The following is a 15,483-nucleotide window of genomic DNA, read 5'->3' as shown; positions in this document are numbered from 1 at the left end:
TTTTTTTCTTCCTACACTACAAATCCACTGCTCCTGCAGGCCATCACCCCCCCCCCGCCTTTTGTTGTTCTTTTTGTTTATCATTGTTGCTGGATAGGACAGAGAAATTGAGGGTGGGGGGGAGACAAGGAGTAGGAGAGAAAGACAGACACCTGCAGACCTGCTTCACCACTTGTGAAGTGACATCCCTGCGGGTCTGGAGCTCAAACTGGGATCCCAACCCCTATCCTTGAGCTTTGTGCCATGTGCGCTTAACCCGCTCGCTGCACTACCACCCAGCCCCCAATAGTGCTTCTTCAGTAGTTCCAATTCCAATCAAAGCCAAATTATCAGTGGTCTGGGAGGAAGAGGCAGAGTGGATAAAGTACAGGATTCTCAGGCATGAGGTCCCAAGTTCAATCCCCAGTGCCACATATACCAGAGTAACGTGCTGATCCTCCCTGCTCCTCTCTCTCTCATTAATAAATAAATAAGATCTTTAGGACAAAACAAAACTATCTCTGAAGATGGGTAGGTTACACCATGGAAGAAATTAGAGCTTCTAAATTTTAGGTCCTGAGTCCAATCCCAAACATGCATATGCTAGAGTGCTGCTTCTGAGCCTCTCAACCCCCTTCTGTAATTCATGAAATTAAAATAATTAAAAAACTATATTTTACCCTCATCAGTCCGTTCTCCAGCAAGTTTACTAATGTGTTAACTCAAATTTCTTCCTCAAGCTATTTCTATTCAGGATTTGTATCATAACTGTCTAAAGAAAAAATTTGTTTAAAGGTCATTTTTATGAAATTTTTATGGAAATTAAGATACTTTCAAGTTTTAAAATAAAACATATTATTAGAAAAATTTATTACAACTCCCTGTGGGTTCAGAAATAAATAGCTCTGCCAAAACCATACTGCAAAGTACAAGGACCAGCGGAAGGATCCTGGTTCTAGCCCCAGCTCTCTGGACCTGCAGCAAAGGTACTTCACAAGCAGTGAAGCAGGTCTGCAGGTATCTGTCTTTCTCTCCCCTCTCTGTCTTCCCCTGCTATCTCCATTTCTCTCTGTCCTATCCAACAACAACAACATCAATAACTACAACAATGTTAAACAAGGGCAACTAAAAAGGAAAAATAAATTAATTCATTTAAAAACACCATACTGTAATATTTTCTACTGAGAGAGTCTAAGGTCGAGGGTCAGGAAAGGGTTTTTCCCCCACTTCATTTTTCTTTATTTCCTAGATTTTGAATTACATATGTATGTAGTTTTATTCAAATGTATAAGTTCTACTAAAGTGTATGTATCATTTAAATAAGCAAAGTATGTATGCTCTTGTTCTCTTCAGATTGTATAAATCTTTTGCCTCTTAAGTAAGCAAAGTATCATAATATTTTAAATTATAAAAAATAAAGGCTGCCGCTGTCTGGGAGGTTGTGCAGTGGATAAAGCTTTGGGGTTCTTATGTGTGAGGTCTCAAGATTGATCTCCGGCATCAGATGTGTCAGAGTGATGCTGCGGTTCTCCTTCTTCCTCTCCCCTAATTTTATAACTAATAAATAAATCTTTAAAAACAAAAGTAAAACCTGAATGGGGTTGAAAGAGAATTTTGGGGTTGGAAGGCCAAAACAGCCATGTTTTTGAGTTATTTGCAGTAAAACTTGTAGCATTTTAGGAAAAGTGGGCTGCATAACAGTAAGCATTATAATAACTGTCACAAGTCACTTTGATTTAGATATCTTAGTTTTCCCTACTTTTGGCCGTTCCACTTTCCTACCCTTGTTTTAGCCTGCAGTAGTGTAAATGAGTGCAAATGATATATTAATCCCTTGCCTGAGATGGTCTCAGATTGCAGAGGAGCATCAGTAGGTAGACTTGAAGCTAGGAATTTGGATTTCCAAACCACTACTTCTTAGCAACCCCCTTCTGGCACAGACACAGAGAGCCTAAACATTCAAGTTATTTCTTATTCACAGCGGAGTATATTTTCTCTATGTCCTGAGATATTTTTACTTGGTCAAGAATAATGAAAAAACATTTTTAATATAAAGAAACCTTTTTAAAAGTTTTTTTTCTTTTTGCTTGGTAAGAGAGAAACAGAGATGGAAAGGGGAGATAGAGTGGAAAAAGAAAGTGAGACACATTAAGATAGTGTTTCACTGCTTGTGAAGCTTCCGCCTGCAAGTGGGGATCAGGGGCTTGAACCTTGGTCCTCTCACACTATATAACATGTGCCTCACAAAGTGACCTTTAAAAAAAGATGTATATATTGATGTATTTTAGTACACCAGAGTTTCATACTTACATAATTCTACTGTAGCCAACAGTTATTTTCTCCTTTTAAATTTAAAATGAAAAAATGGGGTCCAGGAGGTGGTGTAAGCAGTGGAGTGCACATGTAACAATGCACAAGGACTAAGGTTCAAGCCCAAGATCCAACCAGCTGAGGAGAAGCTTCACAAGTGGTGAGGCAGCGCTGCAGGTGTCTCTCTGTGTCTCCCCCTCTACATCTTCTTTTCCCTCTCAATTTCTATCCAGGAAATAATTAATGAATAAAATATACATGGGGCCAGCTGTGGTGCATCTGGTTAAGCACACAAATTACAGTGCATAAGGAACCAGGTTCAAGACCTTGGTCCCCAGCTGCAGGGGGTAGGGGAAGCTTCACAAGTGGTAAAGCAAGGCTGTAGGTGGTTCTCTGTCTCTCTCCTGTTCTATCTCCCCTCCCCTCCCTATTTCTCTGTCTCTGTCCAATTATAAATAAATATATTAATATATATAAAAGAAATTTGACTTTAAAAATGAAATAGAAAAAGTGGGAGAAAGAGCATGTGAGAAACATCACAGTACCTGCCATCATGCCTGGTGCTCCCATGTTGTGTTAGGGCTCAACACCAGGTCTGCAAGCATGGTGATGTGATGTGCACTCTATTGGGAGAGCAAGCTCTGGACCCCTTCGTTTATTTATTTTTATGGATAGAGCACCACTCAGAACTTCTGTATGCTGGGGATCAATCTTGGGGCCTTATGCATGTGCAGTATGCAATTTACCAATAAGCTACCTCTCAGTTCAATGCTTACAATTTTGAGATAAAGACCTAAGCACAGATCTACTATCCACTGAACTTGGCTTGCTGTGTCTGTGTTACTGTTCAGTGGTGCCAGGAATCAAGCCTAGGGACTCCCATATGTAAGGCATGTGCAGAATGACTCTTCGAACAGTTGTTAAGTGATTCTAATAAATAAATTTTATCTGCAGTGTCCTGAGAGGTGGTGCAGTGAATAAGACATTGGACTCTCAAGCATGAAGTGCTGAGTTTAATCTCTGGCATTCCATAGGTCACAGTGATGCTCTGGTTCTTCCCTCACACCTTCTCATTAATAAATCTTTTTTTTTCCTTTCCATTTTGTTGCACTTGTTGTTTTATAATTATTATGGTTATTATTATTGTTATTGATGTCATTGTGGATAGGACAGACAGAAATTGAGAGAGGAGGGGAAGATAGAGGGTGAGAGAAAGATAAGACATCTGCAAACCTGATTCACCACTTATGAAGAGACAACCTGCAGGTGGGGAGCCAGGAACTCAACCCAGGTTCCTTGCACCAATCCTTGTGATTTGCATCACCTGCACTCAACCTCCTGCACTACCACCTGACCCCCACCTTTCTTTTTTCCTTTTATTTTCTTTTATTTTATTTCTTTTATTTTTATTTATTATTTCTTTTATTTACCTGCATTCTTCTGGTATTTTGCTGTCGACACGACTTTCTCTATAATCTTCTGGTAAAGCCTATCTCGAAGCACATGCAGAGCGATTTCTTTGTTTTTTTTATCTGGGAGCGTCGTTGCTGGCATTCAACTACAAGCCCTGGAAAATTACCAAGACCAAAGACAGATGGGACTTCCCACAAGGCAAACTAAAACAGAACCAAGATATTTAAGACAAGCAAACATGAATCAGGAAATTACTACAAAAGGTTAAGAACATTTTAGATTTAAGAGGCTTTAGAATTGATACCTAAGGGAGGCAGAAGGTAGCACAGTGGGCTAAGCCCACATGGCACAAAGAGCAAGGACCGTTTAGGATCCTGGTTCAAGCCCCCTGCTCCCCACCTGCAGTGGAGTCACTTCACAGGTAGTAAAGCAGGTCTGCAGGTGTCTCTCTGTCTCTATTCCTCTCTATCTCCCCCTTCTCTCTCAATTTCTCTTTGTCGCTATCCAATAACAACAAAAAAAAAGAAAGAAAGAAAGAAAGAAAAGAAATGATACATAGATTGCTATATGGAAAACTGGGAATTGTTATGCAAATACAAACTATTATATTTAATGTGGAATGTAAAACATTAATTCCCCAATAAAGAAATTAAAAAGAAAAAGAGAGAAAGAAAGGAAGAAATGATACCTAGCTTAAGATGTAATAACTGTTGACTCACCTGTAAAGAAGGAAGCTTCACAGGCGGTTAAGCAGTGCTGTTGGTGTCTTTCTCTCTACCTCCCCCTACGATCTCAGTTTCTCTGTCTTTATTCAATAAACAAGTAAAGTAAAATAAATCTTGAAAAAATACTTGTAAATGGTTGCTCTGATACTGATATCTTGAGGTGTTTCCTATATGAAGGCTGAATGTAGCAACACCTATTGATGAGGATGATTCTTTCTCCAAGTTCTGCCTCCCAATCCCACCGCAGCACATTCATTTACTTTCAAAGATCAACATACAGCAGGGTATTGTGACCCAAATGTAGATACACACATTGTCTGTCTCAAGGAGAACTAAGTCAGCTTGACCCACTTCAATCATCAATACAGAAATGTTGAAAATAACATGTTTATATAGAGAGACCAATGCAAAGAAGCTACCCAGTGTCTTAAAAAAATTATAGTGACTGTTCTTTCCTTTGCCTTGGTTCTAAATTTGTTGAATTTGGATTTTAAATGGGCCTGGCCTACTGTTGAGTCCAGTTACCCACCTAAATCTAGGTGCAGGTTGTCTGTTTCTTAAAAAGAAAACATAGCATAGCATGTGGCTGGGGGTCTGATCCTGCACACTGCAAGTGAAAACAAAGGCAGGCAATGGGCGGGACTCCTTGCATAGAGGAGCAGTGCTTTGCATGTCTCCCTCTCTTAAAGGATACAGAATGGAGACTGGCAGGGAGGCCTCTCAGCTGTCCCATGCAGGTGCAAGGTTCTGGGTGGGATTGATCCCCAGGCACAATATTTGAGAAAAAATTTTTAAAAGACTTTGTATTATTTAAAATATGTACAGTTAAGAGAACAATATTACCATGATTTTATTCAAAAAAGCCAATCTGCAGTCCTGGAGGCTGGCAGAGTGGTTGGAGTTTTGGACTCAAGCATGAGGTCCTGAATTCTACCTCCAGCATCACATGTTCCAGACTGATGCTATAGTGTTTTTCCTCTCTCTCTCTCTCTCTCTCTCTCTCTCCTCCCTTTCTCCCTCACTGATTAATAAATCTTTTAAAAGAGCTTCAGCATATGTAGAACCAGAGTTCAGACAGACCTGGGATCCCACACATACAAATCCAGATCTCTTGCCACTGAACCACCTCCCAGGTTGCATTAACTGGCTCTTTAAAAAATTATAATTACTTATATGTGTGCACATATATTTTATAATCCTTTTTTTGAAAAAATATGGTATGCCTCATGAATCTGTGTGTAATCCTTGAGCAGGGGCCATGCTAATCTTCTATGTATCATGCCAATTTTAGTATATGTACTACGGAAGCTAGGACTATATTATAATCTTATTTAAAAAGTGTTAAGAGAAGGAGACAGTTGGAGTCAGGCAGTGGCACAGCGGGTTAAGCGCACATGGCGCAAAGCTCATGGACCAGAGGAAAGATCGCGGTTCTAGCCCCTGGCTCCCCACCTGCCCGGGAGTCCCTTCACAGGTGGTGAAGCAGGTCTGCAGGTGTCTGTCTTTCTCTCCCCCTCTATGTCTTCCCCTCTTCTCTCCATTTCTCTCTGTCCTATCCAACAACAACGACATTAATCACCACACAATGTTAAGCAACAAGGGCAACAAAATGGAAAAATAAATAAAAATAAAAAAGAGTTGAAAAGAATAGACAAAAAAAAAAAGGGAGACAATGAGACCTTGGTGGCAACACAACAACAAAAATAAAATAACCTATTTATACTCTAGAATTGCAGAATGGCTAGGGCAATGGCTCTGTACGAATCAAGTCCTGAATTCAATCCCCAGATTTGCATGTGCCATATGACTATGCTCTGCTTCTCTTTTTTGTATTAATAAATAACATTTTTCCTTTTTTTAATTTCCTTTTTTTAATTTCATTTTTTTTTTAAAAAAACCGCGGTTCCTGCCCGGTTCCTACCCAGCTCCAACATCGGCTGCTGCCTGGCTCTGTGGGGCTCCTAGTGCAGCTCCCACCTGCCAGCATCCTGGCTGCCCCATTGTGTGAGTAGGAAGACTGCAGTCTCCCCAGGACTATCCCCACAGACACAAGAACCCCAGGCGACCCCTGCCCACCCCCCACCACACACGGAGCCCTGCCAGGCCCAGGCCACCGGGACGAGGGGGGTTGGGGGTGGGTGTTGGCAGTGCCCTCCAGGACCAGCAGGTTGCAAAGTGCCAGACCTTCAGTCCAGACCCAATCCACAGCCCAGGCCCAGGGCTCAACAAGGGTTGGAGCCAGCTGGCTTGGGGCACCCCTCTGAAATGCATGTCTCTTCTGAGAGAGACAGAGGCAGAGAAAACACTTCAGTTCTAGTAGTGCGAGGAGACCCCCAACCTGGACCCGCACCCCGTGCCCCAGCCTCCTTCACCCTAATTTGGGAGCTTGGCTCGCCATGTTTCCTCAGACCAAACTCGAAGTTCAGGATTCCAAACAGCCGTCCCCCGAGGACCTCGTCGTGGGCCACACCGAGAGGAAGGACAGCGGGTGCACATTTCGGGTGGGCGGACACACAGAAAGTTTTCTGGGCCTGGCTGCTCCTGAAGCCAGGTCGGTGGGTTCCGGGGTCCCCTCCTGCCAGGGTGTTTGGGGTGCTCGGGAGGCGCACTGCCTGGACTCCAGATGCGCTGGCGGGTCCTCACCCTCGGGGCACTTGGAGCCACCAGCACTGACACGCTGGGTGAGGCCCAGGGACCTAGGACCCCTCTCCCGGCAGGAAGGAAAGGGAAGGCCGGCTGCCCAGACTCTCCGGCGGGGTCCATACGCTCGCGCTCACGGAAGCCAAAAGCAGCACGATCTGGGGGCGCACAGCCACCCTTCCAGGGTGTCCCTGCCAGGGGTGCGGGGTCTGGGGGCTCGCGGACACCTCCCCTGGGTGCGCCCCTGCCGGGGGTGCGCATGGCTCCATCTTGGGGAGCGCCCTGCTCAAGGCCGCTGGGTGCTGGAAGTTTGGGGGGGTGCGCAGCCACCTCTAAGGGGTGCGCCTGTCCCGGGGTACTGGGTCCGGGGGCGCTGGCCCCTATGCGGCTGTACCCCGACTTCGCCCCTCACCCCACCCAGCACCTTCCCAGGCGGGCACAACAACCCAGCCTTCAAGGGCACAGGAACCAGGGGCCACTTACTTGGAATTGGAGGAATCTCACTAGATGGGCTCCAGCACTATGGACCTGGCCACTGGCTGCTGTCTGGCACAGCACCTTGGGGAGTCCCCAGCAGTACTTCCACACGGGGCCTCCGCACAGTTCTTGCTGGGTGCTCAGGGCGCAGGACCGAGGCCCCAGCGCTGGGGCTTATGGGTGCGACACAACGTGGCATGGCTCAATGCTGCCTGGGGGTGATGCGATGCTATGCTACTCAATGTGACAGGGGGCGACAGGGTCTTAGGGCGCGGGCCTCAGGGCTCCATGGTGCTGCTGTGGATGCAGCTGGGACAAAGGGAAGAAGAGAAGAATGGAAGACAGGGTGAGAGAAAGATAGACACCTGCAGACCTGCTTCACTGCCTATCTTTCTCTCCCCCTCTCTGTCTTCCCCTCCTCTCTCCATTTTTCTCTGTCCTATCCAACTACAAGGACATCAATAACAACAATAATAACTACAACAATAACAACAAGGGTAACAAAAGGGAAAATAAATATTTTAAAAATTAAAAAATAAAAATATTTTTATTATCTTTGTTTATTGGATAGTAACAGAAGAAATCAAAAAGGAAATGGGAAGTAAAGAGGGAGAAGAGAGAGAAAGAGAGAGAGAGAGAGAGAGAGAGAGAGAAACCTGCAGCACTGCTTCACCATTCACAAATCTTTTCCTCTGCAGGTGTGGTGGGGACTCAAATCCAAAATAAATTTTAAGAATCTAACTCAACTCATTTTGTGTTGATGGTGTTAGGGTTTAGAGACATACTTAAGTTTGAATAAAATCTAGAGACAGGATGTAAAGTTCAAAATCTCAGAGCCAGAAAAAGAAATAGGGCTTTGCCCAGACCCATCCCTGCTACCTGCAGGATGAGATTGCCTGAGAGGACAAAGCAGTAGGAATATAATATCCCTTTGGAATATATATCCCATGGAATATAATATCCCTTTGGAATATATATCCCTTTGGAATATAATATCCCTTTGGAATATATATCCCTTTGGAATACAACTAAAATAGGCCTACTAGCTATCTTCAAAATGGAGACCCCAAATCTTCATCTGCAATATAACAGCCTTTAGGTTCATGATGGGTCAACAATTTGTTTGGCTTTATATATTAACTCTTTTTTCAGCCACCAGGTTTCAGATGCTACCAAGATGCCTACCAGACTTCCCTGGTCGGACGACTCCACCAATGTGTCCTGGAGCCCCACTTCCCCAGAGCTCTGCCCAACTAGGGAAAGAGAAAGACAGGCTGAGAGTATGGATCCACCTGTAAACACCCATGTTCAGCATGGAAGCAGTTACAGAAGCCAGACCTTCTACATTCTGCACACCATAATGTCCCTAAGTCCATACACCCAGAGGGATAAAGAATAAGAAAGCTTTCAGGAGGGGATGGCATGCAGAGTTCTGGTGGTGGGAATTGTACCCCTCTTATCCTATGGCCTTGTCAATGTTTCCATTTTATAAATAAAACTTTAAAAAAGAATAGCGGGGTTCCCGGAACATGGTGGACTGAGAAGCTGCTAGTGGCTTGAGCTCTGACCACACTGTCTGGAAATGGTAGGATTTTCTGCCTTCAGTACGCCAGTCAATAAGGGGTCCTAACTTAATTTGGGTTAAAAATAGAGTAGAAAAAAAGGAAAAAAAAATTTTTCTTTTAAATTATTATTCCCAAAGCGAACCTCCTCCCCCTCACCCCCCCATAACCAATCCCGGGGGACCACCTCCTAGCAGGCTCCTCTGCTGAGCTTCTTTCTTTACCAAGATTCCTGTCCCACCAGGGAGTACCATTCATTCTAAGTCTATTCCCTTCTGAAACCTCTGGCCTTTTTTCTTTCTAAGTAGCCACCCCTCCCCCACATAGATAATTAAATAATAAAAAATAAACAAATAAAAAACTCTTTCCTTTAACTGCTCTTTTATTACTGTTCTTTTTCTTGTCTTTTTTCTCTCTCTCTCTCTCTCTATCTCTCTCTCTCTCTTTTTTTGTGGCTTCCAAAGCCACAGGCCCCATCCCCCACATCACCAAACAGTGTGCTTTCACTGAATTCACTGATACACGTTTGGGAATTTTTTTTGGGATGAAATCTGACTCAGAGTGGACTCTCACTACGAGTATCTCTGATCAACTTCCCTTCCTCCTTTAGCTACCCCTAGAATATACAGTGGATAATAGATTTGTATAACTGTCTATCCCAGCTATCCTTGTCTAGTCCTGAGGTTTTTTTTATTATTTTTTTTCTTCTTCTTTCTTAACAATCAGCTACCTCTGCTCACGAGGTTTGAGGTAATCTGGGACAGGGTGTTTTTTTTACCCTGCTCTATTTTATTATTAATATTATGTAAAGGCATATATCTTCCCCCCCCTTTAGGTTGATCAGAATTAACTCTTAGGGTATCTTTCATTGCTAGGGTAGTGGGCATCTTATCTATTGTGGGAGGAACTTGTCTCATTACTCCTACCTCCTCTACAGACTCTCGCCTTCCTCCTCCTAGCTAATTAAAAAAATTAAATTAAAAATAAAGTAATCAAAAAAACTTTCCTTTTACTGCTCTTTAATTACAGCTCTTTTTTTTATCTTTTCTCTTTTCTCTCTCTTGTTTCTTTTTTTATCTTGTCATACACTTCTTCCTTCCTTCTTCTTTGCCTTTATGAATTTGTGAATTATTTTGGGGAAGAAATCTGACTCAGAGTGGACTCTCTATGTGTCTGTCTCTGCTCTAGTTCCCTTTCCCCTCTTGTTACCCCTAGAATATACAGTGGATAGTAGATTTGCATAACTGTCTATTGTTGCTATCCCTTTTTTTTTTAATCTTTCTTCTTCACTGGGATTTGGTTACTATTTTTTCACAGACTGGAGATATTGTTTGGCTAACTGGTAGTGATTAAACTGCTTCAATACTTGCTACAGTTGCTATTGTAATTCCTGAGGTTGGTGAGTGAAATTGTCATAAAGGTATTTAGTACAGTGTTAATTGTACTGAAGACACAACAAAAGAGGAATAACAGAGCATAAAAAAAGAAACACATTAAAAATGGGTAGATCAAAAACAAATAAAACTGCTACTCCAATGAATGAAGACAAGAGCCCAGAAGAAACTACAAATCAGCCAGAAGTAACCATAGATAAGAAAAGGATACAAGCAATAATAAACTTATTAATGACAGAAATGAAAACAACTTTGGAGGAAAGGAATAGCACTATTCAGAAAACAAGTTGAGACCCCCAAGGAAAATACTGATTATCTTGAGGCAATTAGAGAACTGAAACCTCAAATAGCTCTAATGAAGAAAGAAGCTGAGGCAAGGGAAAGCAGAATAACAGAAGCAGAAAACAGAATTAGTCAGACAGAGGATAAGTTAGAGAAAAATAACAAAGAGGTGAAAGAGCTCAAAAAGAGACTGAGAGACACTGGAAACAACAACAGAGACATATGGGATGATCTCAAAAGAAGTAACATTCCTTTAATTGGCCTGCCAGAGGAAGAAAGAGAGGAAGGGGAAGCAAACATTCTAGAGGAAATAATAGAAGAAAACTTCCCAGACCTGAATAACAGAAAGGACATCGAGATTCAAGAGGCCCAGAGTTCCAAACAGATACAACCCAGACCTGAAGACACTAAGACACATCATAGTCACTATGAGAATAAGTAAGGATAAACAAAGGATCCTAAAGGCTGCAAGAGAGAAACAAAAAGTCACATACAGGGGAAATGCCATAAGATTATCTGCAGACTTCTCCAAGCAAACTCTAAAAGCCAGAAGAGAATGGCAAGATATCTATCGAGCCCTGAATGAAAAAGGGTTTCAACCAAGGATAATATATCCTGCTAGACTTTCATTCAAACTAGATGGAGGGATCAAAACCTTCTTAGACAAACAACAGTGAAAGGAGCCAACCATCACCAAGCCGGCCCTGAAAGAGGTTCTAAAAGACCTCTTATAAACAAGAACATCACTATAAATACTTGCAATATATCAGAGCAAACAAAAATTTTTATTTGAACAATGGCACTACAATACATTAAATCCATAATATCAATAAATGTCAATGGTTTAAACTCACCCATCAAAAGGCAAAGAGTGGGGGGATGGATCAGAAAGCATAACCCAACCATATGCTGCTTGCAAGAATCCCATCTGTCACAACAAGATAAACACAGACTTAAAGTGAAAGGATGGAAAACTATCATACAGGCTAATGGACTACAAAAAAGGGCAGGAACAGCCATTCTCATCTCAGACACTATAGATTTTAGGTTAAAAAAGTAACAAAAGATAGGCAAGGACATTACATAATGATTAGAGGATCAATCAGCCAAGAAGACATAACAATTATTAACATCTATGCACCCAGTGAGGGGCCATCTAAATACGTCAAGCGCTTACTGAAAGAATTTCAATAATACATCAATAATAATACAGTCACCATCATGGCAACCATGAGCAGAGTGGCCTAGACCCAGCAGCCGCAGGCCGCCCCCGCCCTCAGCACCACCGACACCAAGCCTGCTGCCACGGGTAGTGGCACAGGGAGCGGCTGCCCAGGCAGCCTCACATCGGTGGCGCCTGCTGGCAGGGACAAGAAGATCAAGGCAATGAAGGTTATGGGAACAGTAAAATGGTCAATGTAAGGAGCAAATATGGTTTCAACAACAGGAATGAGCTGAAGACCTTAAGTGCTTGCTTTTTGCCCCTTGACCAGATAACCAGAACTATCTGTATTATCTATGCAGCAAGGGGTTTTTTATTATTTTTACCTAAAGATGTCTCTTTTTGGTAATGTCAAACATGTTTTTTTTTTTTTTTTTAAAAAGGCCTGGTTTTTCTCAATACACCTTTAAAGGTTTTTAAATTGTTTCATATCTGGTCAAGTTGAGATTTTTAAGAACCTCATTTTGAATTTGTAATAAAAGTTTACAACTTTATTTTTTCAAAAACTAAAAGGCAACAAGCTGCAGCATCTGTTAATAAAGGTCTTAAATTAAAAAAAAATGGCAAGCCATCTTCTGTTTCCCAAGGAGAAGACTGCAAAAGAGACCTTGGTTTTACATTTTTACTAAATTTGCCATATAAACATTTAATTATATATAGTTGAATTAATTTAAAATTTTACTTTAATCTTAAATATGCTAAGTATAGAAACTAAAAATCATGTATTAATAATCACACTATGAATCCCAAAGTATGTGTTTTCACATTTATTGAAAATATTTTATTAAAGATGTCCAGAGGGGAGTCAGCACCATAGCAGTCTAGCAAAAACCAAACAATGCATACATAACATTCCTGACTTCCATTGATGCTACAAAACAATAGCAATTAAAAAGTTATATCACTGTAACAAAACCAATTTATAGACCAACAAAACAAAATTGAAATTCCATAAATAAACCCCTATGTGTGTACTAATAAAGGACTAAAACCTTTTCATTGGGGGGAAAGAAGGCCTCTTCAATAGCTGATACTGGGTAGTCAATTGCAGAAAAATGAATCTGCACCAGCCTTTAACACCATATGCCAAATTAACTCAAAATGGACCAAAGACCTTGTTGTTAGAACTGAGACTAAAAAATATAGAGAAGAAAACATTGGTGAAACACATCCACAATTTAACATCAGGCTCTATATGGAGACTCATCACACTATGGGTAAGCAAAACTAAAACAAGGTTAAATTACTGGGACTATATCAAATTTAACAGCTTCTACACATTAAAAGAAAACTTCACACACACACACACACACACACACACAAAGGTAACCCGGAAATTGGGAGAAGATACCTGGATGTCACAAAACTGACAAGAGACTGATCACAAATGACAATAAATCAATCATACGACTCAACAATAACAACAAAACAATTAAACCCATTATTCAATCACTAATAAAAATAGGAAAAAAAAACAAGCAATGTTCCTCCCTCACCAAGTGTATAGAGAACATGTTTTCTTTAGTATTTTTGTTAAGCTAGCTAGGCTAAACTCTTTTCTAAATATACTACAGAATGAATGTGGAGCTTCAGAAAGTTACTAAGAAGGTAGCTAGCAGACAGTGTGCTTCTGTATTTTTATAGATTTTTTTCTCTTGCTTTCTTTAAATTAGTGATTTAATAATGATTAAGAAGATTGTGGGATAAGAGGAGTACAATCCCATACAATTCCAGTCACCAGAGTTCCCTATACCCTCCCCTCCACTGGAAGGTTGCCTAATCCTTATCCCTCTGGGAGAATGGACAAAAGATTTCTTCTTTTTGCCTCCAGGCTTATAGCTGGGGCTTGGTGCCTGCACTACAGTCCACTGCTCCTGTAGGTCATTATTTCCCATTCTTCTGTCCTAGTTGTTACTGCTGTGGTTATTGTTGCCATTGCTATTGCTGTTGGATAGGACAGAGAGAAACAGAGAGGACAGGAAGACAGAGACTGAAAAGGAGAGCAACACCTACAGTCCTGCTTCACCACTTGTGAAGTGACCCCCCCCACAGGTGGGGATCCAGGGGTTCCAACCAGGATCCTTAGGCCAGTCTTTGCACCTTGTACTGTGTGCACATAATCCACTGCACTACCGCCAGGCCCTGAATTTGCTTTATATTTATATAAACCTTATATATATATATATACATATATGTATAACACTTGTTAATTATTTACAAGATGCCTTCAAATTCTTCTATTAAATTTTTATTTATTCACTTATCCTTTTGTTGCCCTTGTTGTTTCAAGTTCTTAATAATAACTGACCCTATTATTAATATTCTCAAATGTGTACAAAGAGAGGAAAGGCTACGTAACTAAGAAAGACTACTAACCTCAGTCCAGAAACATTTTTTTCATTCTGGGACTATATCAATTCACATCTAGACCATCCCCAAACAGCAGTGTTGTTTCCTCTGATGTCTGCACATTGGCATCCATATAGAGTCTACAAGGATATGTACACTGAATTGTTACTGTTTACCTGTTTGCTACAGATTTAAAGATTAACTTCTTTTTTTATATATTTATTCCCTTTTGTTGCCCTTGTTTAATTGTTGTAGTTACTATTGTTGTTGTTATTGTTGCCCTTGTTGGATAGGACAGAGTAATAGAGAGAGGAGGGAAAGACAGAGAGGGGAGAGAAAGATAGACACCTGCAGACCTATTTCACAGCCCGTGAAGCAACTCCACTGTAGGTGGGGAGTTGGGGGCTCAAACCGGGATCCTTAGGCCAGTCCTTGTGCTTTGTGCCATGTGTGCTAAACCCACTGGGCTACCGCCCAACTCCAAGATTCTTTAAATGTGCTTTTTAAAAATATATATGTTTTTTATTTTCCCTTTTTTGCCCTGGTTCATTTTTATTGTTGCAGTTATTACTGTAATTATTGATGTCGTCAATGTTAAAAAGGACAGAGAGAAATGGACAGAGGAGGGGAAGACAGCGGGGGTGGGGATAAAGATAGACACCTGCAGACCTGCTTCACCATCTGTGAAGGACTCCCCTGCAGGTGGGGAACCTGGGGCTCGAACAGGGATCCTTAGGCCGGTCCTTGTGCTTCGTGCCACCTGTGTTTAACCTGCTGCACTACCGCCCAGCTCCTCCAGATTCTTTTAACTTTTTTCTCTCAACATCATTGTTTATTTATTTTTTTTACGTTCTGTGTTTTGTTTTCCTCACCAGGGTTATTTCTGGGTATTGGAGCCTGCACAAGGAATCTATCATATTTTACATATTAATTTGCTTTTGTTACAAAAGGCTTGGTTACAAAATCCTGCGCCTGGTAGTGCCTTGCTTAGACCCCTCCATGGGTCTCCCGGCTACTGGGCTCACAGGGCCGAGGAGGGACCGTCGCACCTCCGCGGCACCCCACTAGGCGCCCTCCGTGTGTTAGGGTCCGGTAATCCACAGAAATCACCAAGAGACCAGAGCGATGTA

At 41.7% G+C, this 15,483-nt stretch overlaps 1 long non-coding RNA gene and 1 other non-coding gene across 4 annotated transcripts in view; both read right to left on the bottom strand.

Annotated features, from left to right (window-relative positions):
* LOC132536775 (uncharacterized) overlaps nt 1–15,483 on the bottom strand; it is a 272,206-nt gene that overhangs the window by 51,226 nt on the left and 205,497 nt on the right. The gene's annotated exons all lie outside the window — the stretch shown is intronic.
* Nucleotides 5,636–5,742, bottom strand: LOC132537203 (U6 spliceosomal RNA). The gene has a single exon (XR_009548665.1). It is a non-coding gene; the product is annotated as a U6 spliceosomal RNA (small nuclear RNA).

This window comes from Erinaceus europaeus, chromosome 2, assembly GCF_950295315.1.
Source record: "Erinaceus europaeus chromosome 2, mEriEur2.1, whole genome shotgun sequence".
NCBI classification, from domain to species: Eukaryota; Metazoa; Chordata; class Mammalia; order Eulipotyphla; family Erinaceidae; genus Erinaceus; species Erinaceus europaeus.
The sequence above is the reverse complement of the archived record's forward strand: the minus strand, read 5'-3'. Positions and strand labels throughout refer to the sequence as shown.